At 36.5% G+C, this 26,160-nt stretch overlaps 1 protein-coding gene across 2 annotated transcripts in view; it reads left to right on the forward strand.

Moving 5' to 3' along the window:
- Positions 1 to 26,160, forward strand: part of COL5A2 (collagen type V alpha 2 chain) — a 355,847-nt gene that overhangs the window by 168,421 nt on the left and 161,266 nt on the right. For both annotated transcript variants that reach the window (XM_024733644.1, XM_024733645.1), the window contains one exon: positions 8,550 to 8,738. The gene's annotated coding sequence lies outside the window, so the exon portion shown is untranslated. The remainder of the gene's footprint in view (positions 1 to 8,549; positions 8,739 to 26,160) is intronic.

The raw sequence follows: 26,160 nt of genomic DNA on the forward strand, positions 1-26,160 counted from the left end.
TAGAGAATTTTAGCAAAAGGAAAAATAATCTGGAATAGTATATGCTTATCCTATATATTGCTAGCTTCATTCCCTGAAAGTTTGTTTTAATAAAATTGTTCTTGGCATGCCAAAGAAAACTACAGAGTTGGCTATCCCTGGGACAAATGGTTAAGAAAAAATTCATTAAAAAACTTTGAGTTAAGCCAACTAATGCTTTTTTGCCCCAAATTCTTTGAAATATTATAACAACCATCTTTTTAGTGGAATCATCTTTTAGTCTATCCACTAAAATAGCATTAAAGATAGTTTAAAGCTATTTAGTGATGTACAAACATAGCTTGACGACCAAGAGTAAAATGAACATATTACACAAAATGACCAGATATGCCCAGAAGCTTGAGTTATTACTCGACCACAAGAATCTTTCAGAAATTAATGTAGAGCAATATTGGAGTAGTCTATTTTTTGAGCAAGGATTAGTTTAAAAGCTGTAGTAGAAATTAAAAGTTAGGAAGGAAGGGTAAAATCATCAGGGCTAATTAAAAAAAAATCACAGGTTGTAATAAGCAGAAGGAACTTGAAAAATTTTAAATATATTGTATTTATGAGTATGTATATAGAGTTTTATAGAGACTCAAAATCATGAAATATAATACTAAAAGCTGTTTTCCATATTAATAAATGTTTATATAATACACATCAATAATTCTCCTTTGTCTCTTTTAAAATTATTTTTCTTTCAAGAAAAGTACATGCAAAATAAACTGGCCATTTATACAGAGCTGTTCTTCTACTAATGCTCCAGCACTTGCTGCCAAATATTTTTGAAATAGTTTAGAATATATTTCACCATTTAACATCTGTTTCTTCTCCAATTTTTTAAAACATTGAAATAGCTGTAGATAAGGGAAACTTCTCTGAAATGTCAGACTTCGTTGTACAAACATAAATTGTGGCATACACAGCTATATCTTGAGAATGAAAACTACTAATTTGTGACATTGATAAAACCAAAACTTAAAAATGCTATTAGGTTAGAAATTGTGACATTTCATAGATTGAATACATACATTCCCTTTTTCTGATATTTTGGAGCTCAAATAGTAAGAACTAGCTAAAAAATGTTGTTTTTAAAAGTGCAGCTTAAACAATTTTGGGAGTAAAATATTTCCAAGTAAATTATAACAATTATTTTTACTCCTAGAAAAATTAGAATATGTATTGATTTTAAAGGTTTTGAATATTCATCAAATATATTTTCAGAACCTATCATTGTTCCATGCATTGGGTTACTTGCATTTTAAAACTTAAAAATTTCAAACTAGGATTCCTTAACCGATATGTCATGTAATCCTCAGTGTGACAGTAAGTATGTTGCGAAAACAGCATCTTTTGGGCAGATAAATTGTACTGTGGAATTTTCTGACTCTAATATGTATTGTGAATCTTGAATAGGGTTATAGGTGCTTGTTTCACAATCCTATTTAACCACAGAGCTTCTTTTGGGGAGAGAGAATGGGGTACATAGCTCCTATTAACATATTCATATATTAGTATGCAAAATTACACACTGGTTTGTGGGCACTAAATAAGACTGTTAGGTAAAGAGCCATCAGCTGCCAAATATTTTTTCTCTCTTCTTTTTTTTTTGGCTGTTTGGGATTTCTCAGAGAAGGTGCATTTCTTATCTCTTCTTTAATTCATTCCACAGTCCTGCACCTCTACTTTTGTACCTGCCATCTCTCTGGACTGTTGTCCATCACTCTGCTCTTCACTTTGATGCTTCTTTCACCATCTGTGATGCTGTCAGCACTCCTTGGCCCATTTGCACAGGAGCCACAACCTGCATAGGCCTCTTGTTAGGGTGCAAAGACTGCTTCTCTGCTACTGTGCTTGGATCTCCTCAGTATTCTACCTGTCTTGGATTGAGGTTGATCTTTTATCCAACTGGCAGAGAAACATTTCCTCCATCCCAGTCTTGCTTTTTTGTTTTGTTTGGAAGTGGAGGAGAAGTTATTACTCCTCAGAAGAATTGATTTGATGAATTGCTTTCTTCTTCAGTTAAGAAGCAATTGAGAGACTTCCCTTGTGGTGCAGTGGTTAAGAATCCACCTGCCAATGCAGGAGACACGGGTTCGAGCCCTGGTCCGGGAATATTCCACATGCCGCGGAGCAACTAAGCCCGTGAGTCACAGCTACTGAGCCTGTGCTCTAGAGCCCGCGAGCCACAACTACTGAAACCCGCGCGCCTAGAGCCTCTGCTCCTCAACAAGAGAAGCCACCGCAGGGAGAAGCCCTCATACCACAACAAAGAGTAGCCCCCGCTCTCTGCATCTAGAGAAAGCCTGTACGCAGCAACGAAGATCCAACACAGCCAAAAAAAAAGAAGAAGAATTAAATGTGTGTTCAGACATTCAAGAGCTCAAAAGAAAAAAAAAAAAAGGAAGAAGCAATTGAATTGTTTTAGGTTTGCGCCATAGTTTTCTCTTTCTCAAGGATCACAGGCAGCCTTCTCCAGTCCAGAAGGCTGGATCTGTTGAATTCAAACATTGCTTAAGGCTGTTGCATTCAAACATTGCTTAAGGTTTTATCTTCAGCTGTCAGTCTCTCTCACCAAGGAGATGTTTTGCTAAATCTGGTACATTGTACAAAATTATTTACCATTTATGCTGAGTTTTCTCTAAGACTAGCCTTGTTCTCTATCGGCCTGTTATTTGGCTTTGATTACATTTTACCACATCCCCATACTGCAGTCTATCATGTGTCTGTATATAACTAAAGCCCAAATGTGGGCAGCTTCAGTTTCCTTTCTATGTGGTTCCTTAGCTTCTTGTAGCCAAAGCATGTAGCTAAGTGCTATCGGGGATATCACCTGCTTCCATTTGCTACAGTTTCCAGTCTCAGCTCTGACATAGCTGGGACAGGTCTTTCAATAAATTATTACATGAATCAAAGGTACCAAACTAGAACTAATGTGTAATTAACTAACGTGTGACCTGGTATAATTTGGATTATATTTCTGGATTAGAAATGGATTTTTCAGGTATTTATGAATGATTGGAAAGTTTCAAATGATATACTTTTTGTTTAGAAAGATTAAAAATTTCTTTCAGAAATAAAATGATGTATTCTGTTTAAAATAACCAAATATATTATCATAAGTATTTGCAATGATCCATAAGTAAAATCAGCAGTATCAACAGAATTCTACTCATTGAAGTCTAATTTGTTTTCATTGTTAAGCTAAGTGCTTTTGTGGTTTCCACAATATTAGCTATGAAATAGTTAAATAGTACATGGCATACGTTTCTCCAGCAAAAGGAAATATACTAAACATAAGTTGTAATGTCATCAATAAGGAAAATACAGTTTCAACTTTGACTCTATCATGTGGTGAACTATTCTTCCTAGAAAAATTGTTTCTAAAAATATTCCTTTACCATATTACAGTTAAGATATGAAAGATTAAAATATATCCAATGGAAGGAAGGAAAGAATAATCAGAGAAAAAGAATACATCTCTAGAGAAATTGGGAAAAATGCATAAATCTTTGGGACATTAGATTTTTAGAGAAAGCTAATATTGAAATAGATCAACTCATAAATATTTAAGATTGAGAAATGTCTTAAAGAATGTCTGAGACTAAAAACTCTAGTCCAGTGGCGGAGTTGACATTCCACAAGGCCCATATTGCACTAGACAGAGTGGTACACACAGAGGAGCTTCTTGGGAAGCCGAGGAATAGGCATTCTCCTTAGATGTCCTAAGAGAAAACTCTACCTTGGCTAGGAGTTGAACCTGTCTTAATTGGTGAGGAGAAAGAAAAAGTTCATATTGATTCCCAACTATACATTATTTAGTTTTTTAGAAAAATTAAGCATTCCTAAATTAACCTTAGAATAAAACACATATAGTAAGCATACCATAGTTTGAGCTTCATCATCTTAAATAATCCATCTGAGTTTTGATTTAAAGCACCTCTTCCAGGTGTAGATTTTATCTAACTGTCACAATAAAGTTTCTGTGTATGGAGTGGGTAATAGCAAGGAAGTAACACCCTTTATAAAATATTGCTTCTTTGTGGCTCTATTGTGGTCTGCTGAATTATTTGAATAGAGAAAAAAAGCATGAACACAGTTCTCAAGAAACCTGGAATTCTTGTAAGTTATGAGAAGCAGTATTGTTATGAATCCTACAGTTCAATGTTAGAACATATGAAAAATTGCAAGATAAATACCTTCTTATGCCTCCCTCCTCCCCCCTCCCCACTTCCTTCCTTCCTTCACCTTTGTTTTGTTTTCCTTCCCTCTCTTTCCTTTTTATCTTCCTTACCCACCTTTCTTTTTTCTCCCTCCAAACCAATGAAGATAAATCTGGCCCTTCAGAAAAGGCTGTGTTAATTCTCTGACATATCCACCTCACTTTCTTCTCCTTCCTCTAAACTTCTAATATTCTTCTGCCCTCTATTCCTCTTACCAAATAGAAAAGGATTGATTACCACTCACTCGGCTGCAGCATTCCTATGCTGCTTTTTTCTTTACCTTTCTCTCCCTGAGTGATGACATTTTCCTGATCCATTCAGGGGCTCACTGTGTTTCTATTATCTGCCCTTCTAACCAACCCATCAAAATACGTAAGGCAAGCTCATATTATTCACTTATTTTCCTTGGCTGATCTATTCTGGTGTCTCCATTTGGCGCTCTGTCTCCATGAGTATAAGATTGGAGGACTTGGACTGGTCAGGCTGCTCCATCCTACTTCCTCTGGAAGCTGCTGGGAACTGAGACATCTGTGTCCCACTTTCCCAGAATCTCCAGGATCAACTGATAGGTTCCTCTCTGCAGCCCCCTTCCCTTATCCATTGTCCCTTCCTCTCATCATCAAGTTCATCCTGTTCCATTGAGTTATCAAATTTTCCACTTTGTATTTTATGTTTGAAAGCATATTTTAAAGTTAATATTATATTGCAGTTTAACATTTTTCAGCATTATAGTAATGATGTTTCTCACAAAAAAATATGTATCTTTGAAAGGAAGGCAGCAAAGTTTGAGTTGGACCATAAAGGATGGGTGAAATTTGAACAGATGGGTTTTCAGTCAAGAATGAACACAGTGAAGTAGGATCCCATAAGGCATGTTTGTTTGTGAGGCATATTATATACAGTGAAAAGAAGGTCTTGGTGTTGGCTAGAGCTGTATTTGAATCCTGGATCTACTGATTACTAGCTGTTTAACCTTGGGCAAGACAATGCACCTCTCTAAGCTTCAGTTTCAAAAGCTGTGTTGTATTTCAGAGAATAATGAGGATATATGGTGAGGAAAGTTGATGATTATATTTGATGTGGAAGAAAATAGGGCACCACTGAACCCTGTAGAAAACTGAAGAATGAAAATGCAAATTCTGTAAAACATTAATATTAGTAACATACAATGGGGGATTGATGGATCTTCTTATCTGAGTGGCAAGCTATTTGATTTTAATGATAAAACTATATGATTTGAAGTCCAATTTGAGGGAGCAAATACCAATGCATAGAAAAGGCAAAATGTTATGAACGTGGTTCTGTTCATGATGTGTACTTCTGAGTATAGTTTTATGGCTTAGATTTTCCCTCCACAGATTTATTGACTGATTAATTGATCCATTAATTTTCCATTACATGTTAATAATATTAATGTGTTATATCATATATTGACTGCTTTTGAGAGTTACCTCAAGTAGCTTCCTCTGAGAACTGGGAAATAAATTAAGATATCCTCTGAGAGTCATATTATGGAAACAACACATAATGTTTCAGAAAAGAGATCTATAAAGCTATCTTAAAGACACTGGATGACTACAAGACTGGAGTAAAACCCAGATAAGCCAATCACAAGAGGCACTGATTGGCTAGAGTAGCTCAGAAGGAAGAAGGGTAATGCCATAAAACACTGACAGTATGCACCCCTGCACTGTACAGGCAAGAGTTCATCTTAAATTAGTGAATACTTTAAAGATTACTATCCTGTTGGAAGTGTAAGGACTCCAGTTTTGTTCTTTTTCAACGTTGTTTTGGCTATTGGGGTCTTTTGTGGCTCCCCATAAATTTTAGGGTTATTTTTTCTATTTTTGCAATAAAGGATCATTGGGTTTTTGAAAGAGATTAATTACATTGAACCTGTAGATCACTTTGAGTAATATGGACATTTAAACAATATTAAGTCTTCCAGTCTATGAACACAGATGTGTTTCCATGTATTTGCATCCTACTGATTTATTTCAGCAAAGTTTTATAGTTTTCATTGTACAAGCTTTTGCTTTCTTGGTTTATTTCTAAGTATTTTATTCTTGTGGATGCTATTGTAAATGGGTTTATTTTTTAAATTTCCTTTTCAGATTATTAGTTGTTAATGCAGAGAAATACAGATGATTTTTGTATGTTGATTTTGTATCCTGCTTCTTTGTTGAATTCGTTTATTAGTTCTAACAGTTTTTTAATGGAATCTTTAGTGTTTTCTACTTATCATCTGTGTATAGAGACAGTTTAAATCTTTTTTTCCAATTTGGATGCCTATTCTTTTTCTTTCGTAATTTCTCTGGCTAGGACTTCCAGTATTGTGTTGAATGCAACTAGCAAGAGTAGACAACCTTGATTTGTTCCTGATCATAGAGGAAAAGCTTTCAGTATTCAACCACTGAGTATGATGTTAGCTGTGGGCTTTTCATATTTGGTCTTTTTTATGTTGAGGTAATTTCCTTCTATTCCTAGTTTATGGAGTGTTTTTACCTTGAAATGGTGTTGAATTTTGTCGGATGCTTTTTCTGCATCTATTAGGTGATCATGTGATTTTTACCCTGTGTTCTGTTAATATGGTATACCATAGCAATTGATAATGTATAAAAATATATACCGAACCATCCTGGCATCCCTAGGATAAATTCTACTTAATCATAGTGAATGATTCTTTTCATGTGCTATTTAATTTGGTTGGCTAGTATTTTGTGGAGGAGTTATGTATCTATACATCAGGAATATTGGCTTGTAGTTTTCTATTATAGTGTCATCCATAGTATGCTGGGTCCTGTCAGAGCCCTGAGTTGGGCTATGCAGAAACCAGGGCCTTGGGCGGCTCTCAAAAAGCTGGAAAATTGATCACGTGCTCCACTCTTCTCTTCCTCCAGAGAGAGAGGCTGCTGAGCTGTATTCGCCTCTGTCTGCTGTACTGTGGGTCCTCTGGAGCATCAATGTGCCACCCAGCTTTTTCGTTCCCAGTGGCCCGCCTAGGGTAGCTGGGGTTCCATTAACACTCCATGACAGGTGAGGCAGAAGCCAATCCCATGGAAGCCTCTCTGAAAAGTCAGAATGTTAGATGTGTGGTCTAGTCTTCTGTTTTCCTTCCCAGGGAAAAGCCAGGAGACGGGAGTTTCCTCCCAATTTTGTGGTGCTGTGCCAGGGAGAGGGATTATGGAAAGAGAGTGCCATGACTTTTCTTACTGGCTTCAGTGTGGCTGATTTTGTGCTTACCTGGGGTACAGGAACCTCTTAACTGTGTCTGGATTTCTCATAAAGGGAATTGGTCCGTGTGTTATTGAATCAGTGTTTCTGTGGGAGGGAGAAGGCTCTGGGGCATCCTATTCCACCATCTTGCTGACATCACTCCTCTATCGTTTCTCTGTTTAGTACTAGTTCTTGTTACTTACATATGCTTTTCTGGTTTGAGTTCTTGGAAATGTTATCACCAACAAATCATGCTCTATGCTTTTTATCTGTAATAGTGGAAACAGCTAAGAGATATAAATGTAATGACAGACACTATGTAGCACTTTTACTGCCTCAATAATTATCCTTAGTGTTTATGCAGCGATATTTAATTTTCACAAAACATTGCAGGTATGTTACTATTATTTTCCTAATTTTACAGAGGAGGAAATGGATGCACAGAGAAAAAATTTAAATTGCCCAAAGTTATGCAGCTTATTAGCAGAAGAGCTGGGAATTGAACCCAAGCAGTTTAACTACAGAACCTGTGCCCTGCAGTCAGAGACAGTGCACAGTAACTGTCATATTATGTAGCTTAACTCAGTGGTTACTCTAAAAGTAAAACACGATAGGAAAAAACAAAACAACACAACAACATAGAAATTTAAAAAACCCAGAATATCCCCAAAACTCAGTGTCTAACTTGGAACATGTATTATATGTGAAGGATTCTTTTTGCTTGTTTTTGTTGCTTTGGTTTTGTTTTAAAACAGTTAATTCTTTTTATTTTTCATAGTTGAAAGTATCTTTTTCATTAAAAAAATTATTTTTAAAACACTGATTATATTCTCTTTGTTGTAAATAGGAGAAAAGGCCCACAGCAGCTTTATTCTTTAGGAAAATGGTGCAAAGGGAACACAACTAGTGTTTTGCCAAATTTGAATACAGATTTCCTTGAGAGTCTGACTGTGATAATTAAGATGTGGTAAGAGATATTTAGATTAAAATAATATTAGAGACTATTTTCAAGATAGGAGAGGTTTTTTTGTCATTTTGCTGCTGGTCCTTTTGGGTCCGTTTGTCATGAATATTTTTCTTCATTTTTAGCCTCCTCATGAGCCAGCTCCTGATGTATCAAAAGTCCCTAAAAGCCCAGCCATCTGCTTCCTCATTGGTGTTATACCCAAGAACAGCCCAACAAGCTTCTGGATCCTAGAGTCGCTGTCATCACTGTTCATACATAACCACCTCTTCCTGATTCTCTTTGAAGATTGCTGAGGGTCAAGCTTGAACTTGGTATGTACAGTATACAGTGTTTTGATTCAGTTTGATTGACTGTCCTCCAAGATGGTTTTAATATTTATATCTCCATCATATCTCTGCATTGTACCAACACTGGTTATTAATATGTATAAAAGCCCCTGCCAATTTTATAATTGCAAAATGCTATAATTATTTTGATACGCATTGAGAATGATTCATTTTTCATTTACTTGTATTCTTTTGTGACATGCCTGATGGTGTCCTTTGTCTATTTTTCTGTTAAAACATTTTTATTGGTTTGTGAGTATTCTTAGCAAATTACCTGTATTGACTCTTTGCCTTTCAAATAAGTTGCAGATATTTCCCCAAATTTCTTAAAATCTTTCTTACTTCCAGTTATGGTTTTGGGTATATAGATGTTTTTGATTTTTCAAGTTGAAAAAATTATGGTATTATGCTTAAAGTAACTCATGCTTCAAAGTTATATTTTCTTCCTTAAAAAAATTGATTCCCCTTTTATATTTTATCTTTCTCCTTCTTTATGCTTTATCTATCTCATCTAAATTGAAAGGACAGCTGATTTCTGGGGAGATTGCATGGTATGAGCTAAGCAGCTCACTATTTTTTTTAAATCATTAGTCAGGGAAGACAATGCCATTTATTTTTCTTGGTTGCATTTGATTTTTGACATGTGTTTTCTTATTAAGGGAGAAACTAGCTTGGCGGTTTTTGGAGGCTTGATCTTTGGTGTTCTCAAAGCATTTTGGTTTAGGTTTTATCCTCAGTTCCCATACCTTCCCCCTTAAGAAGCCTGGCAGTCACTTTCTGAGATATTTCTTCCATCTTATTCCTTTTTTCTTCTAGCTTTCCCTGGTACAACCCTTCCCTGCCCTTACCTCTCATCTCCTTTAGTCCACTTTTATGTTATTTTCCTCAGAGGTTACACAACATGATAGGATTTTTTAAATGAACATTTTATTGAAGTATAATGTACATATAGAAAAGTGTTATATCTTTTATGTACAATACACACAATAAATTTTCTCAGAGTGAACAGACCCATGTAGTCAGGAGCCAGATAAGTAAATGAAACCATTTAACAACCCAGAAGGCCCCTCTGTGCCAACATCCAACCCATCTCTTTTCTCCTTCTCCCTCAAGTTAACCATTATTTTGATTTAGAACACTATAGATTAATTTCCCCTGAGTTTGAACTTTACAGAAATAGAAATACAGAGTATGTACCAACAACATGATATTAACCTCTTTTGCTCAACGTTATGTTTGCAAGGTTTTCACTTAACTGCATATAATTATAGATCATTGATTCTCATTGCTGTATAATTATAACCATAAATTTATTTATCCATTCTGTTGTTGATACACATTTGGGTGGCTAATGGTTTTTGGCTATTAGGAATAAGCTCCGGTATGGCTGTTTTCATACATGTCTTTCGGTGAACACACACACACATACCTTCAGTACAACCTTATTAGCTTTTTCTAGATTTCTGGGCTTATTTCTGACCTGACTGCCTAGCTTGGTCTAGTATTCACAGAGACCCCATGAGTGAAGAGAATAATCTGAATTTGGAAAAACAGGAAGGGACTATAGATTAGACAAGTGTAGTCCAGACTGGTTTTATACGTAAAATATTGTTCAAACATACCGTTTTGTTGCAGTCAATCTTGTGTGTGAAAGAGTCTGGATGAAGAAAAGACTTTAAATTTGGATGAGAAAGATGCCCTTTGAAAGATGGCTTTGTTTAGAAGTTCTTTTGGGGAAGGTTTCTTGTGTGCTAAGTCATTTGGAGAACTTTATTTTCTAACGAACACAAGATAGTAAGATATTATAGTACAGAACTGTCTTACAGGAGCACATTTTCACCTGGGATGACTTGGAGAAAACCCAGATATTTGTCCTTTTTGATTGAAATCTAGAATTTATTTATTATAGTCCTTGAATGTTACCCATGAACTATTCTGACATACATCCTGGGAATACTTGTGCTGGTTGAGTGAGGATTTCTCAGGGCAGGAGACTAGAGCAACCTCATGTAAAGTAGCTCTCAGGACCAATGCTGACTTACTCTGGTCCTGAGATCCGTTTTTCATATGCTCAGTGATGTTCTGCATTCGGCCTGAAGCAGAACTGTACTTTTGGAATTCTGGGAGGCTTTCTACTGGGCATCAGTGATTTCCTTTCCTAAACTACAAACACAACTGCCTCTTCTGAGGAGGAAAGCAGACAGATTTGCCTTGGCCAAAGTCCAGTGGCCCAGAGTCAAGCCCTTAAGTGCTTTTTCAAGTGCCCAGTCTAGGTTCTCTGAGGATTAGTCTGCTTGGTAGACTAAGAAGGAAATTACCCAATCATTTCTGTTCTGGCATTTATTAGTACGCAGATGTTTCTTTTGAGTTTGTAGGAGAACAACCTTGAATTGGCACTTTTCCTGGTTAGGAGGATGCAATTGGTAGAAGGTATGAAATATTCTTCATTTACCTAGAAGTATTAGAGGATATATTATGAAAAGTCATACTTAATAATATTTTTATCTATTAACTGTTCCTTATCTTTGCTATATAATAGTGTTTCTAACACTATTTCTAACTCTAGCAAAAGCTTGGAATTCACAGGTGTTTGTTCCAATGTTTCTTAGTATGTGGACCACACCTCCAGTCCTATTATTTACGAATCTCTGGGGAAGGGGCCTAAGAATTTCCATTTTTATCAGTCATCTCAGATGATTCTGATGTACACTAATGTTTGTGGACATCTGGCTCAAACCCTAAAGCATACTCAGTTGAATTTATTCTACTAGTTAGAATCCATTTGAGAGTAAGAGGAAATTTAAATGGCAACAAAATGAAGGTAATTTACATGGATCAACTGAAATAGTTAAGCATTATTTATGCTCAATTCTAGTAATACTCTAGGAATTTTCTTCCAAAGCCTCAAGGCCATAACTCAGAATGTACTGAGTGTGGTGTAAGTCTCTCATGAACATGTTCATATTTCAAAACTAAATGTCCTTTGAGTCTTGAATAAATCCACATTATAGAAAATTTTATTCTATAGACAATGAAGTTATAGTGGGCTTCCAGCATTATTAGTTTGCCAAATTCTAGTCCAACTTTCATAATATTGCCATACACTATTTTTCACCCTTGCTGCCATAGAGGGGCAGATGAGGAGAGAAGAAGATGAAAAAAGTAAATGAATTTTTCTTAAGAACATGATCTATTAGAATGGGAAACCCCTGTTTACAAGAGTCAAGAGCTGCTCCATGTCTAACTTTCATTTGCCTTCTTTTTTTCTTCACCTAATTGTAAGCTTATCTAATTACATTTCTTGAATAAATACCTTTTGATAAAGAGGTTGTAATGTTTGGATATAAGCTTCATACCAAATATGTACTTTCAGTGTTAATGTTAGCCTGACTATATCTTTTTCTCTTTAGCATTTCTTTCTTCACTCTCCCCCGCCCTTCCACCCCCACCTATGTCTCAGCAAAAGATAAGATCTTAATCATATTCTGATCAGCAAAACAGAAACAAAGTTTTATTACTAGCACATGATACTATTCTCTAGGTTTTACTCTATTTAAAAAGAAAATCAGAATAACTTCTCCATACTTTGCTCAGATATTTAAGATACACTTTAGATTGCAACAAAAACATGATCCTGAGTAGAGTTAAATCATTCACAAACAAGCTGAACTTCAAACGGATATATGCTGTAATTTTCATAACGTGGGGTGTTTAAGGGTATGAGTATTACGTTATCATCTCCATGTTAATTTTTGTTAAGCTATAGTATAACGGCACTTGGCCTTTGCTAATTATGCAAATGTGAATTTAGGGACTTTATATTTTTAGTCACAATTCTATAAATTTCTATGGACTTAATCATTCATTCATTCAACAACTTATTTTAGAGCACCTCTTGTCGGTTAGCCACTCTTCTTTATACTGGGGATACAATAGTGACCAAAACTGACAGAAAGCACTGACCTCATAGAGCTTATGTTGTAGAGGGAGGAGACAGGCAATGAAAATAACAAATGTGAATAGTAAGTTAGAAAGAAATAAGTGCTATGGAGAAAGTGAGCAGGGTAAGAGAAGTGGGGAGGGCTGGGTGATGATCGTCATGATTATGATTGCGCTTACCTACCCCAGACCATCAGAAATAACATTGGTATGCCAAAATATTGTTTGCATTGGGTCTTTCACTTTATATACGATAGCTACCAGTGGTTTATTTCCTAATTTATAACCAAGATTACTGGTTTGTTTCTAGAATCCCCTAAATTCAAGATCTTCCTAAAATATGTCCTTCTCTGAGAGTCTATTTGGAATGTGAGTGAAATTTGACTTAAAAAGACAAATTGTCTCTTTGTACTGGCTACTGTGGGAGTGGTTGGCATATTAAAACCCCTGTAGAAAATTAGTCCTTGTCTTTTTTCTTGAATGCATGGAATTAATGTTAAAGTTTTAAAGTTAAAGTACAGTTAACATAATTTTGAAAGAATACTTTTCAAACAAATTTGAGTTGTCTCACTAAGAAACTTTCTCACTAAGAAATTAAGTGACTTTGGAAAATGACTTAGCCTCTGGAAATCTTTACATACTTACAATGAGGAAGGAGAAAATTGGGCAACTAAAGTTATCTTTAAAGTCTTGTGATAAGATCTTAACACAACATGGAATAAATGGCTCCAGTGGTGGTCATGGAGGTGATACCCTGATCTCCCTTGGGAAGTCTCATTGCCCAGCTGTCCCCATCTTCGGGTTGGGTCTCAGCTGCAGAGAGTCTCCTCACCTTAGGTCATGTCCTTCTTGAGGCAGCCCACGACTAGTGACATCCAGGCAGAGTAAAGGTTTACCGTTTCAGCCCTACGGGGGCCATTGTAACGGGCAACACTTGTTCTACACAGAACTGGCCACGTAATTTGCAGGGCCCAGCGCAAAAGGAAAATGTGGACCACTTTTTTCAAAATTTACTAAGAATTTCAAGAAGATGACGGCAGAGAAAGAACCAAGTGCGGGATGCTTCTGCGAGTGGGACCATCTGTGCACGTGCAGAATGCAGGCTTTCCCCTGCCCCCAAGTCGACCCTGGCTCCACAGCCCCGCGTGTTCCAGGCCCAGGAACATGGGGTTTACGTTGCAGTTCAACCTGGATTCCAAGCCCATTCTTGTGCCTGCTAGTTGTGTAACCAAGCAAGTTGCTTACTTTTTCTAAATCTCAAATACTTTATAATAAAAACTTTAAACTACGTACTTTTCAGATTCACTTATAGCTCTGAATACCATGACATGAGCAACTGTGCTGTCATTCAAATGTTTTACAGTAATTTCCACTTTCCTACCTAAGTCATCATGAATGTGATTATTATCCATTTCGTTTTTGTCCTTACACAGGGGTACTTCCAGATTCTGTGGGTCCTGAAACTTATTCAATTTGAGAGGTCTTCTATAAGAAAAAGACTATGAAATCAAAAATAAAAATTTGGTATGTGTGTTAGTATTTACTTAGAATCAAAGAAGTAGTAAATTTAAATATAAAAAACGGACAAATGCCATAAATATAGAATTTTTTTTCAACCCAGTTTTAACCAATCTTTTTAAAGTTAATGTTTTTGGCTTCTACTAGCATACTTTTTTCATGTTATATTTGAATTTTGGTATGATCAATAATTATGAAAAATATACAAAACTAACCTAAAATTAAGGCATAAAGAAGAGCAATTTAAGTGCATTTTAAAGGGCTGCACTTTCATATTGAGCTTTGCATTTGTACTTTATATGCTGACTGATGCATATGTGCACAGTAGTTTTGTTATTGGAATACTAGCTTTTTCAAGCAATTTTGCTGCATTGGTGGAATTTTGCATTTTGTTTGCTCTGAAAGCACCAGACTATCAGAATAAGATAAAACAGATATGCTGGGCTTCCCTGGTGGCGCAGTGGTTGAGAGTCCGCCTGCCGATGCAGGGGACACGGGTGCGTGCCCCGATCTGGGAAGATCCCACATGCCGCGGAGTGGCTGGGCCCGTGAGCCATGGCCGCTGAGCCTGTGCATCCGGAGCCTGTGCTCCGCAACGGGAGAGGCCACAGCAGTGAGAGGCCCGCGTACCGCAAAAACAAAACAAAACAAAAACAGATATGCTAAAATATAATCCAATACATTGATATGCATAAAGCAAGCATTTTCACACCCTGAAGTACTTCCTGTTTTTACTACTGTTACAAATTGTATTCTATAAGCAGAGGTAACTGATGATTCTATTTAATGTGCTTCCCACCGAAAAACGAAAAGAATGTATGGTGTATTTACAGTTGTGTGCACTGTCTCATGGAACATTGCTGACAGAAGAGAACTTCTATCAATATATATTTTGACTAGGCATCAGCGAGAACCTAATGCTCCCATTCAGTTGCACACAGCTGATGACTGGAAGAATTTTCCACAGACTAGTTTCTGGTTTCATACATTTCAAATCTTGTATTTTCTTCACTACCTATATATTTTCATTACAAGACACATTGGATATGTTCATGTTAATAAATAAATTTTAGTCTTGAACCTTTGTGTTATGATGCTGGGTCAAGTCAGTACTCTGGGTAGGTGTATTTCTGGAAGCTATCCCTACACTAGGCCTGCTAGCAGTATCTTAACTATATGTGGAATGGACTGTGAACCACATAAATATACCACGCCAAGTCAAAAATAAATGTATCCCCAACTCAGCTTCTTAATTGGACCCCCAAAATGCCTGTGGCCTCTCCAACACTACGGGACCATGAGGGAAAGTGTGACAAAGAGGAAGTCAGATGGAAAGTGATCTTAACTGATTACAGTTAAAATAGCTTATCTTTGTAGATTTTACAAAAATATGATTATGTGCACAAATTGCTAGGGCACATCCTAGAGTTCAGGAGGGTAAATCTACTCAGCTCTTACACTGATTACCAACATGGTCCTCTTTAAGGAATTCCTGATTTCCAGTATTGGTGTATGTGTGGGACAACAGGATGCTGATGCCATTCTTATTTCAGGAAGTAAATAAATGCAGAGACTGTATGGAGCTGTTCAATATCATTTGTAATTAATGAATCTTCATTCTTAAATAACAGGTGTTAATTTTTTTTTAAGAATTATTTTATTATATCAAGCAGGTCCAGTGCAGTATTGTCACATAGATGCTTGCTGTCAGTTTCCCCCCTCTCTTCTTTTTTACACTCTTTCAAGGTAAATTTCATCAATTTCTTCATGTTGGTTCTCATTGATCAGTGAAATATCCATGTGTCTGCCCATGCCTTTCCCTCCAGCTAATTTAGATTTCATTAGATCCATTCAATAGTAATAAAAATGTACATTTTCCAGTATACACAATGTATCAGAGACAATGCTAAGGTCCCAGAGTATTACTGAATTTATTTAATCCTTAATAACACTCTGAAGTATTATTACTGTTTTCCCTATTTGAAGAAATGGAGACAGAGAAAGCCTAGATAATTTACCCAAGTTTACACAGCTAGTAAGTGTTCAGAATTAGAATTTAGAGCTGCATGACTCCAGATTTGTGATCTTAACATATTATACCATATTATAGTATATTATTTGTTTAGAATCCAACTATCTGCTCTTTAATGTGACTACTTTTAATCTGATTAATTTATCCTAGTGACATGTACAGTATAATCTTTACTGTAGCAAAGTGTAACTATAACCACATTATAGCTTTTTGTTGTGTTGTTTACATACTAGATCTTGAGATCCCAAGGCAGCAGGTATTTAGTTTTCTCATCTTTGAATTCTCATCCCCTAACTCCTAGAGAAAAGAATACTGAATGAATGAATGAGTTAGTTAATTGTTGAATGAATCTAACAGTAGCCAGTAGAGATTAGTGGCTTGATCCAAAAGGGTCACATTGTCTATAGAAAATTTTACAAAATGAGCTACTGAAACTTGGTCGGCTTTATATTATCAGCCTCCACTGGCAATTCTAAACAATGTCAATGACAAAATAAACCGCTCCACCTGGAGGGATCACTCTCACTGTGCCACCTCCTCCTCTAAGCAGTTGATCTCAAATCGGGTTACTGGAGTTTTCAGTGATTACTTGTTGGCAGTTGTTTGGGGATTGTCTTGTTGGTCAAGTCCTCTTGGTCTCCCTTGATTTTCTCTTGCACAGCTTCCCATCTCTTGCAGGTTTGAGGCTATTGGTGGTTTGTTCCCACACATTTGTATATTGCCATCTAGTTTTGTTGTAAATGTTGTCCATGGGTTTTTGGTTTTACTCTCTAGCTCTTCTGTCCATTCTTATATAGGTTTTCTGGAATATCCAAAAACTCTGCTGTCTCTACTTCTGTCATCTTCCCCAAATCCCCCTGGGTATTTTCATTTTTAATCTTTGTTGATATGAAATGTGAGAATGGTTCCTCATTGTTTTTAACTTTTTATTACTTGATTTTTAGTAAGCCTGATAATTATTTTATTACGTATGTATTTATTATTGGCCATTTGTATTTTTTCTTTTCTATATGGACTGTTTGTAGTTTTGCTATTTTTCTATTGGAGTCTTTGCCTTTTTCTTAATATGTAAGAACTCTTCTTAAGATATAAATCTTAATTCTTGTCTATCACATAACAATAATAATAATTTTTTTTTTTTTTTTTTTTTTTTTTTTTTTTTTTATATTTAATTTTTTTTTTTTTTTTTTTTTTTTTTTTTTGCAGTACGCGGGCCTCTCACTGTTGTGGCCTCTCCCGTTGCGGAGCACAGGCTCCGGACGCGCAGGCTCAGCGGCCATGGCTCACGGGTCCAGCCGCTCCGCGGCATGTGGGATCTTCCCGGACCGGGGCACGAACCCGCGTCCCCTGCATCGGCAGGCGGACTCTCAAACACTGCGCCACCAGGGAAGCCCAATAATAATAATTTTTAACAGTGTGGCATTTATCATCTGAATTTATTTTTACATAATATAGTTTTAAGTGAATAAATTTCTCAATTTTTTTCTATGTTGTTTTTGGTTATATTTAGAGAGACCCATTAACACAACATTGTAAATTAACTATACTTCAAAAAAAAAACAAAACTGGAGAGACCCACCCACTGGTTGGTACTGAGCTTGGTAAGTTTTACTGATGAACAATATTTAATTAATGTCAATTTAGGGTGAAGGACAATGAAATCTTAGAAAGCAGTACATTTTCTTAATGGGAAATGGCCCCAAACAGTGTTATTCCTATTCATAGATGATTTCTACATGTTCTGATCTATTAAACAAAAAATAACTAAGGTTTTTGCAGTGCCTCATTATTTAAAGACTTCTTTCACTTATATAATTTGAGCCTCACAATAATTCACATTCTTAGAAAAATAACTGCCTAAAGTCAGCAGCAATGGATTTCTTTTCCAAGTGAATTCTGCCTAATTATAAATCTCTCTTGTTGTTAAGGGATCTGAAGGTCAGTATTAGCGACTAGAGTAAAAAAAGAGTCATGGACAAATTAGTTAGCAGACATTTGCCAGGAAATGGATTGTTTGCAGATTACTTGGCAAATCCCTGTAAACAAGCAAATCTGCCCCCCACCCCTTTACTCTGCTTTTCCTGCTTGCTCTGTTCCAAACAAGCAAATGTTTAGACACATTTGAACTATCAAAACTAGCAGTTTCTACTAATCTGTACAAAATAAGTTATAAAGACCAGATGATATTTAAATATTACCCATTTTTTCTATAGCTAACAAGATCTTTATATTTTAAAAGTATTAAAGAAGATCACCCTTTTATAGGGTTTTTTCTGTTTGGTATTAAGTTAAAAGTTTAAGAAAACTGTAAAGCACTTTTATGCGATTTGGAGAGTTATTTCTTGAATAGAATTTTTTTTTTAATGTCTCTAAGTCAAAGTTCCTATGATGCTGCAATTCTGGTGAGTCAGAAACCATATTTGGACTTTCAATTTTCTCCTTTCCTGGCTTCCTCTGTCTTTTTTTTTCAAGCTCAACAAATGTAAAATATTTTAATCAAGTGAAAACAGACGAAATGTGACTCATTCTACTTCATTCTACTCGGCTAGGGATTGGCTTGCTGATGTCATCCCATTCTCTGCTGCCAAATCATTCTAAGGCAAAAAATCAACCAAGGGGATCCTGCATTTCAGTGTAGGAGCTAAAGCATTGTTTTAAACTCTTTATCTCCCCTTTTCCTCTTTTTTGTTTCCTTTTAAAAAACCTCTTGAATAATTTCATACTTTGCTTGTGTGTCATACCACATATATTTCCTTTCATCCCCTGTGTCTCCATTCCACTGCTTAATATATATTTCTTCTGAAAACTGTTTGCTATGCTTTATGTAGGAAAAAGAGCCAGAAGATTTATACTTAGCAGCTTGAAAACTCTGCTCACTCTCTTTCTATAGCCTCCCTTTCAGGGCTGGCATTACTCTCTGCTTTTATGACTTTATCTAACATCTTTATTCTAAGAGCTCTGAAAGCTTTACCTTTTTACGAACCATTTTAAAGGACCTGACTCAAATTCAGCTTTCAGCTGACAGCACTCTTCAGATGTCCCACAAACATCTTTAACTCAAAACATTCAGAATATTCAAAACTGAATTAATTATTCCTACTGGGCACCCAAACCTGACTTTTAAAATAATTTTTCATTGTTAATATTAATAGCTTCATCGTTCACCTACTCACCAAAACTATGTCCCTGAAGTATTTTTTAAACTCTTCCCTCTCCATGATCCTTCCTATTGAATAAGTGTTCAAATACTATTGCTTTTTTCTCAGAAATAACTCAAGAATTCAGTCTCTTTTTAATTGTTAAAAGGAAGGGCTTTGGAACCAGGTTTAAATCCTGTCTCTACCACTACTATCTGTGTGACCTAGCCTGTTAGTTAAAACCTGTCTGGGCCCCAGTTTTCTGTCTATGAAGAGGAAATAAGTGTAGTACCTATATCATAGGGATTATGGATTTAGAACTGTACTTGGTATATTGTAAAGTACTCCATAAATATTAGTTATTATTATTTTCATCATTATCATCTTCATAGCTTCACTCACTTTTATCTCTTGTCTAGAGTATTGAAATGGTCTTTTTAAAAAATTAATTAATTAAGTTTTGGCTGCATTGGGTCTTTGATGCTGCGCACGGGCTTTCTCTGGTTGCAGTGAGTGGGGGCTACTCTTCGTTGAGGTGCACGGGCTTCAGTAGTTGTGGTGCACAGACTCAGTAGTTGTGCCCATGTCCCCTGCATTGGCAGGCGGATTCTTAACCACTGTGCTACCAGGAAAGTCCTGAAATGGTCTTTTAAGTAGCCTTCTAACTCCAGTTCTTACCACTCAATTTCCTAATCTGAGTAAAGTGTTTATGTAGGTGAGGGTCCAGTCAGAACAACAGAAGTTATACTAAGTGTGTCAACATTGAGAATTGAAAAGGTATTGAATAATATTTATTAGAGGACTAAAAAAAAAAAAAAAAGAAGTAACCAGAGGAATAACTGCAGAAGCTGCTACCACGCCTAAGGCTGAGGGAAGAGAGGCATGAGTCTGGGGTTTTCAGAAACTGGATGAATAAAGGAAAGGCCCTGTGAAAGGGACTCAGACTTGGGGGAAAGGGCACTACCTGGAAGGTACTGGTACCGCCAAGGGGCCTCATGAGGAAGGTTTGGGAGAGCCAAAAGAAGCCCGAGTGCCATGGTAGAGTGACTGACAAAATCATGAAGAAACCAGAAAGGAGACAGTCCCTTGTCCCTTTTCCCAGTCTTCTAGTTTCCCTCTACAGTCCCCTGTTGACAGAATCTAACAGAACCAGCTGGCAAAAGAGAGTTATTTGCATAGTTCCAGCACTAGCATCCCAGGAGAGAGTATAGAAGGATGTGTTGGAGACGAGAGTCAGTAACTTAATAACCAGTACTGTATGCTTTCTGAAATACAGACAGTCTCTCCTCAATTTGAAAACATTCAGTGGCTCCTCGTTGCCTAGAGTTTTAGACTCCTCACTCTCTGGTCAAAATCTACTTTTTCAGCTCTTTTCTCAATCCTCCCTTTCTTCCCTTATTACTATCCCCACCCCACCTCCTAACTTCCAGCTGCATCTTCACCATGCCCTTTACTGTGCAGTCCTTGATTCATTCTCCTGAAACATTTAATACTTCCATTGTCTTAGTCTGTTGCCTCATCTGACTTTTCTTATATTTTGACAAAATTGTGTCCATCCTTTAAGAGTCAACTCTTCCATTAAACTGAGTTCCAGACAAAATTATTGATCCATTCCTCGGTACTTCCATAGATTATCTGTTCATTCATTCAAATCAAGTGTGTATTGACTCCATATTATGTTATAGACATTGTGCAAAGCATCGTACATACAATGATGAACGAAATGCCCTTGGTATTTGCTACATGGAGTTTCCTGAGGAAATGATTTTTGAGCTGGGATTGGAGAGAACTGGGATTGAGACATCTAAGAGAATTGAGAGGACTGTTGTATAACTGAGTGTGGAGGGTAGAAGTAAGGGCTCACTGGAAAAGTACATTGACACTCTATAGCATACACATTCTAATCACAGTCCTAGGAAGAGAGGAGAGGAAAGAGAAAAAGACAATGGCTAAGTTTTTAATAACTTCAACACTTAAAGGCTAAGTCAAGCAGAATGAGTAATCAGAGAGGCAGGATTAAAAACAGAAACAGTGAGAAAAACATTTCAAAAAGATGGAGTAGCTACAGTGTTGAATGCTGCTGAGGTTTAGTAAGATGAGCATGCAGACTTTTGCACTGGACTTAATGACCTCATAGTGATCATAGCAGATCTTTTTCAGTGGAGCAATGGCACCAGCACATCGAATAGAGTGAAGAATGAGGGAATGAAAATGGAGACAGCTAATGTAAAAAACTTGTTAAGAGGAATTTGACTTGAAGAAGAAAGACCCAGGGCACTTATTTTGTTGTATTAGAGTTATTTTCCAGCTTTTCTAACCAGTACAGTGTGTACTTCCTGCAGGCAACTTCTATAAACTTAGCACTTAGACCAGAAACTGGCACCTACTAGATGCTTCTTAAGGAGTTGTAATGACTGATGAAGATTATTAAAGGGGATTAATTAAACTGTAGAATAACAGAGTGTCCTAGTCTGTTTGGGCTGTTATTGCAAAATACCACAGACTAGGAGCTTATAAACAACAGAAATTTATTTCTCACAGTTTTGGAGGCTGGAAATCTGAGATCAGTTTGCCTGCATGGTCACCGTCTGGTGAAGGCCCCCTGCTGGGTCACAGACTTCTTGTTGTATCCTCACAAGGTAGAAAGGGGCTAGAGATTTCGCTGGGGCCTCTTATAAGGGACTAATTTCATTCATGAGGGCTCCACCCTCATTACTTAAGCACCTCCTGAAAGCCCCACCTACGAATTCCATCACATTTAGGGGTTAGGATTTCAACATATGAATTTGGGGTGGTTATGCACATTCAGATCATAGCACAGAGCAAGCTTTTTTTTTTTTTTGCGGTACGCAGGCCTCTCACTGCTGTGCCTCTCCCGTTGCGGAGCACAGGCTCCGGACGCGCAGGCCCAGCGGCCATGGCTCACGGGACCAGCCGCTCCGCGGCATGTGGGATCCCCACGAACCCATGTCCCCCGCATCGGCAGGCGGACTCTCAACCACTGCGCCACCAGGGAAGCCCCAGAGCAAGCTTTTTGTGGCTTAGGTTTAATAGAATAGAAGCTAAAATGTTTGTTAATTTTTTTTCCCTGAGTTATTTTTGGCCTAATTTTGAAGATATGTTTCAATGATTCAAAAACATCTTGCATATTAAAAGGTAAAAATAGAAGTTAGAGGAATTGATTAGAAAATAAAGCCAATTTTTTGAAAATAGCACAGTGCAATAAACTTCACAACTCTAATCCACATTCCTGTTAAGTTTGAAAAGTCATAGGTGTACCCTAGTTTAATTCCAATTTAACATATGCAAGAAGAAAACTAAGCTTTGTTTGATCTGCAGTGGTATTACTAGTTTCTTTCAACATACATTCTCCGATGTTATAGGAGCACGTTTTGTCTTTAATTTGCATAAAATCCAAGTTTATGTTTACAAAATCACTTTTGCTGTTTTTAAAAGTATAAATTTGAATTATGTGTAAAAAATATCTGCAATATTACAAGTCAACGGATTTTAATTTAGGCTTCCAAGTTTAATATCTCCTAGATGTTTTTATTGAATTGTTGCTCACAATACAATTGAAAACAAATTATCAGAGGACTTTGGGCCCAATTCTACACAAAATTTTCAAATATGTGATATTGTTATTAAAACCTTTCAGCGTCACCTTTCATAGCCTTGTCATCCCCTGTGGCTCTTCTTCCCTTTTCTGCTTCCCAGTCTTAAACAACTTCCACAAAATTTTGTACTCCTTTGTTGAACTAACTCCCCTGAAGCTCCTTTCAGCATTTGGTTCAAGATTGGATACTCTTGCTCTTGCAATCTGCTTGTCTTGTTATAATCACGTCCCTGGCCTTGACATATTTCTACCACTTGCCCTTCTTATGGAGTCCACCAATGAGCCTGAACTCACTCGAACCAGTTCTTTCTCTATTAATTTCCTATTATTGGTGTCATGTCAGGGGCTCATTATCTCTACACACCTCCTGTTATCCCTCCTCTGTGCCCTACTCAGTTCCTCTACTCCCAGGCTGTGATGTGACATACACACCTAGTAATCATTGGAAAAGTTTACTGTAGACGGAAGAGCTGCTAAGAGTAGTTTGTTTGGGGAAGAAAGGGAGTAATTGCTCTTTAAACAATTCATTTTGGGCAACTAGAATTTTGGTGGGATAATATGAAATTGGTGCTATATTATTACTTAAAATCTCCACCAATTTTCTAATAAATGTGATATCCTGATTCTAGCGTACTACACAAACTTGTAATTCACCAAAAAATGTTTATTACTTTTGCTAGCTAATGAATTATAGATCCCTTTTTAAACCTAGAGATCGTCTAGGAATTGTAAGAAATTAAAATATGAGTATAGACAACCAACAATTATTGACATCTACTATTGGCCAGATGTCTTACATGCAGTTATTTTACTAATCTTCATAATTATTTCACTATTTAGGGAGCATTATCTCCATATTATACACAAGGGAAAAGTGTCTCTATGAGACACAGGTAGCAAATACGGCATGAACACAGGTATCTAAGCCAAGGTCAAATGCAAACTGTGCTGTTTCTGAGCATTAACATTCAGCTCAATTATTTTAGTAGGATCTAAATGTGGCCCATTGTCTCATTTAGAGACGTAGTTTCCCATTGTAATTAAGAACATGGCATTTGGAATTAGATTTCCCGGGTTCTATCCCTTTTCTTCTACTCACCAGCACTGAGGCTCTGAGTACATCACTTAACATACCCAAGACTCAATTTTGTTATCTCTAGGTTAGGGATGGTAATGGTAAAAATGATAATAGTTCCTTTCTTCCAGGATTGCCTGTGCTAAATGAGATAATCCATGTAAAGCAGTTAGCATGGTGACTGGTATAGAGTAAACATAAAGTAACTGTTCTTTTCTTAATTTGGACATTTTGGCTTTTTTTTTTTTTTTTAAATAGCTTTCTTCCCATCTGGCTAATAAAATAGGAAGGAAAAAAAACTATGTGTTTGAGACAAGAGTTTCCATATTCCTTTGAGGAGGAATTGTGTTTCTTGGCTTCTTTATGGATGCCACAACCTGAAGGTGGGAGGTAGAGGTGACCATCGGTAAAATCCTTAAATGAAGCAAAGGTGACGTCATGGTGGTTAGGAAAACAGTGTTAGGATTCTCTTTCCTCTTTCAGGATATGAAAAACTACAGAGAATGGAGAATTCTGCAGTAAGATGTGTAGTGGCTTTAACTAGTTTAGAACTCTATGAAGTAAGACTAAGATCTACCAGTAGATAAATACCAAGACCTGGGGTTCTAAATAAATGGTAACTATTTTACCACTTTTCATCCCACTGTTTTAAACCCATAGCAGACATAATTAATCTAACACAGCATTCTTTCCTGTTAAATTCATAGATTTGTTCTTAAGCTCTTCCCAGTAAAATGATGCAGGTAGTCATCATAAATCCATCAGGAGTCAGCCCACAGGATGAAAACTATTTGTACTCTTTGTGGAATGTTCACTTTTTAAATAGTATTGGGACAAGGAATCTAGAGGGAAAATGAATTAAAGTAGGGAACCATCCTAGTGTGGTGAGATTAAAGTTTAAAGATAAAATGAATTTGATAATTTGAAAGTAAGTCTAAGTCAGTTCAATAACAATTACCGAAACACAAACTGGTCTAAAACTCTAAATGAGTAGGGACTTAGACACACATGAACACGTAATTTAGAAGCAAGATAGGTTGTAGTAGGTGGTGATTAATTAGTCCAGAAAGAAGTCCTAAATATTTTCAACAGTAGGAAAAGTAAGGCACTAAGGGGACATTCAGTCATTATTCATTCAGCAAACATCTTTGGACAAAGCCCTACTTGGTAAATAAAAAGGTGCTTCTTTTTCATTTTTATTTTTGAAATGCTAAAGAGACCTAGACTTCTCCATAAAATAGCATAATTTACTAAATTGGAGACTTAAAAGTGTGTTAATGTGAAAATGCCTCATTTTTTAGACAGGGTTAGTCATGGACCAAGTTCTCCAATATTATTCTCATTATTTCAGTATTGCTTTTCAGAATTTCAATGTGAAGTATTTCAGTTGTATTGAAATTTTCATACATATGTAACTAATTATATATTCAATTAAGGCTCTTTTAGGCAAATGGGTCACTAGCTCCTCTGGAGTTTGCCTGTGTTACATTTGAGGAAAATAGTAAAATATCTAAATTGGAACAAGAACTGTAGCCATGTAAGATATAACCCTCAATATTGAAGATGGAAGTACTATGTTACAACTGACATGGTGACAAAAATGCTTAATATAAGTCACTTATTCTATAAAAAATTTAAAAATACTGTTCTCTAAACTTGCTGATACATTACAACTTTGGATCTGGTTTTATGTCTGATTCAGCAGTTTTAGAAACAGTAAAAACTCGGCATACAGATGTGTTCTTATTTGCACAGACTTCAAATCTGCCAAAGCAAATACTGGTCTGCTCCCTGTAATTCTACCACGCCACCAGAGTTTCTCCTGTATTTATGGGATGGGTGTGTTGATTGTAAGTTAAAGCTCTGGTGTTTGGTTCTTGACTACATTGTACTTAAGTTCATTCTATGTGTTTTTGGTTGGAACTTGAAAGCAATGACTCTTTTAGATTTGGAAGAGTGCAAAGAAATAAGGCAGGGCAATTATATTATGGTCATGATATATCCTCATTATATATCCTTGACTTGTACACATGTTTGAAGAACTCATATTTTCTCTTGTTTCCAAAATATACCTTTAAAAACTCCATTTC

This window comes from Neophocaena asiaeorientalis, unplaced genomic scaffold, assembly GCF_003031525.2.
Source record: "Neophocaena asiaeorientalis asiaeorientalis breed wild unplaced genomic scaffold, Neophocaena_asiaeorientalis_V1.1 scaffold24, whole genome shotgun sequence".
NCBI classification, from domain to species: Eukaryota; Metazoa; Chordata; class Mammalia; order Artiodactyla; family Phocoenidae; genus Neophocaena; species Neophocaena asiaeorientalis.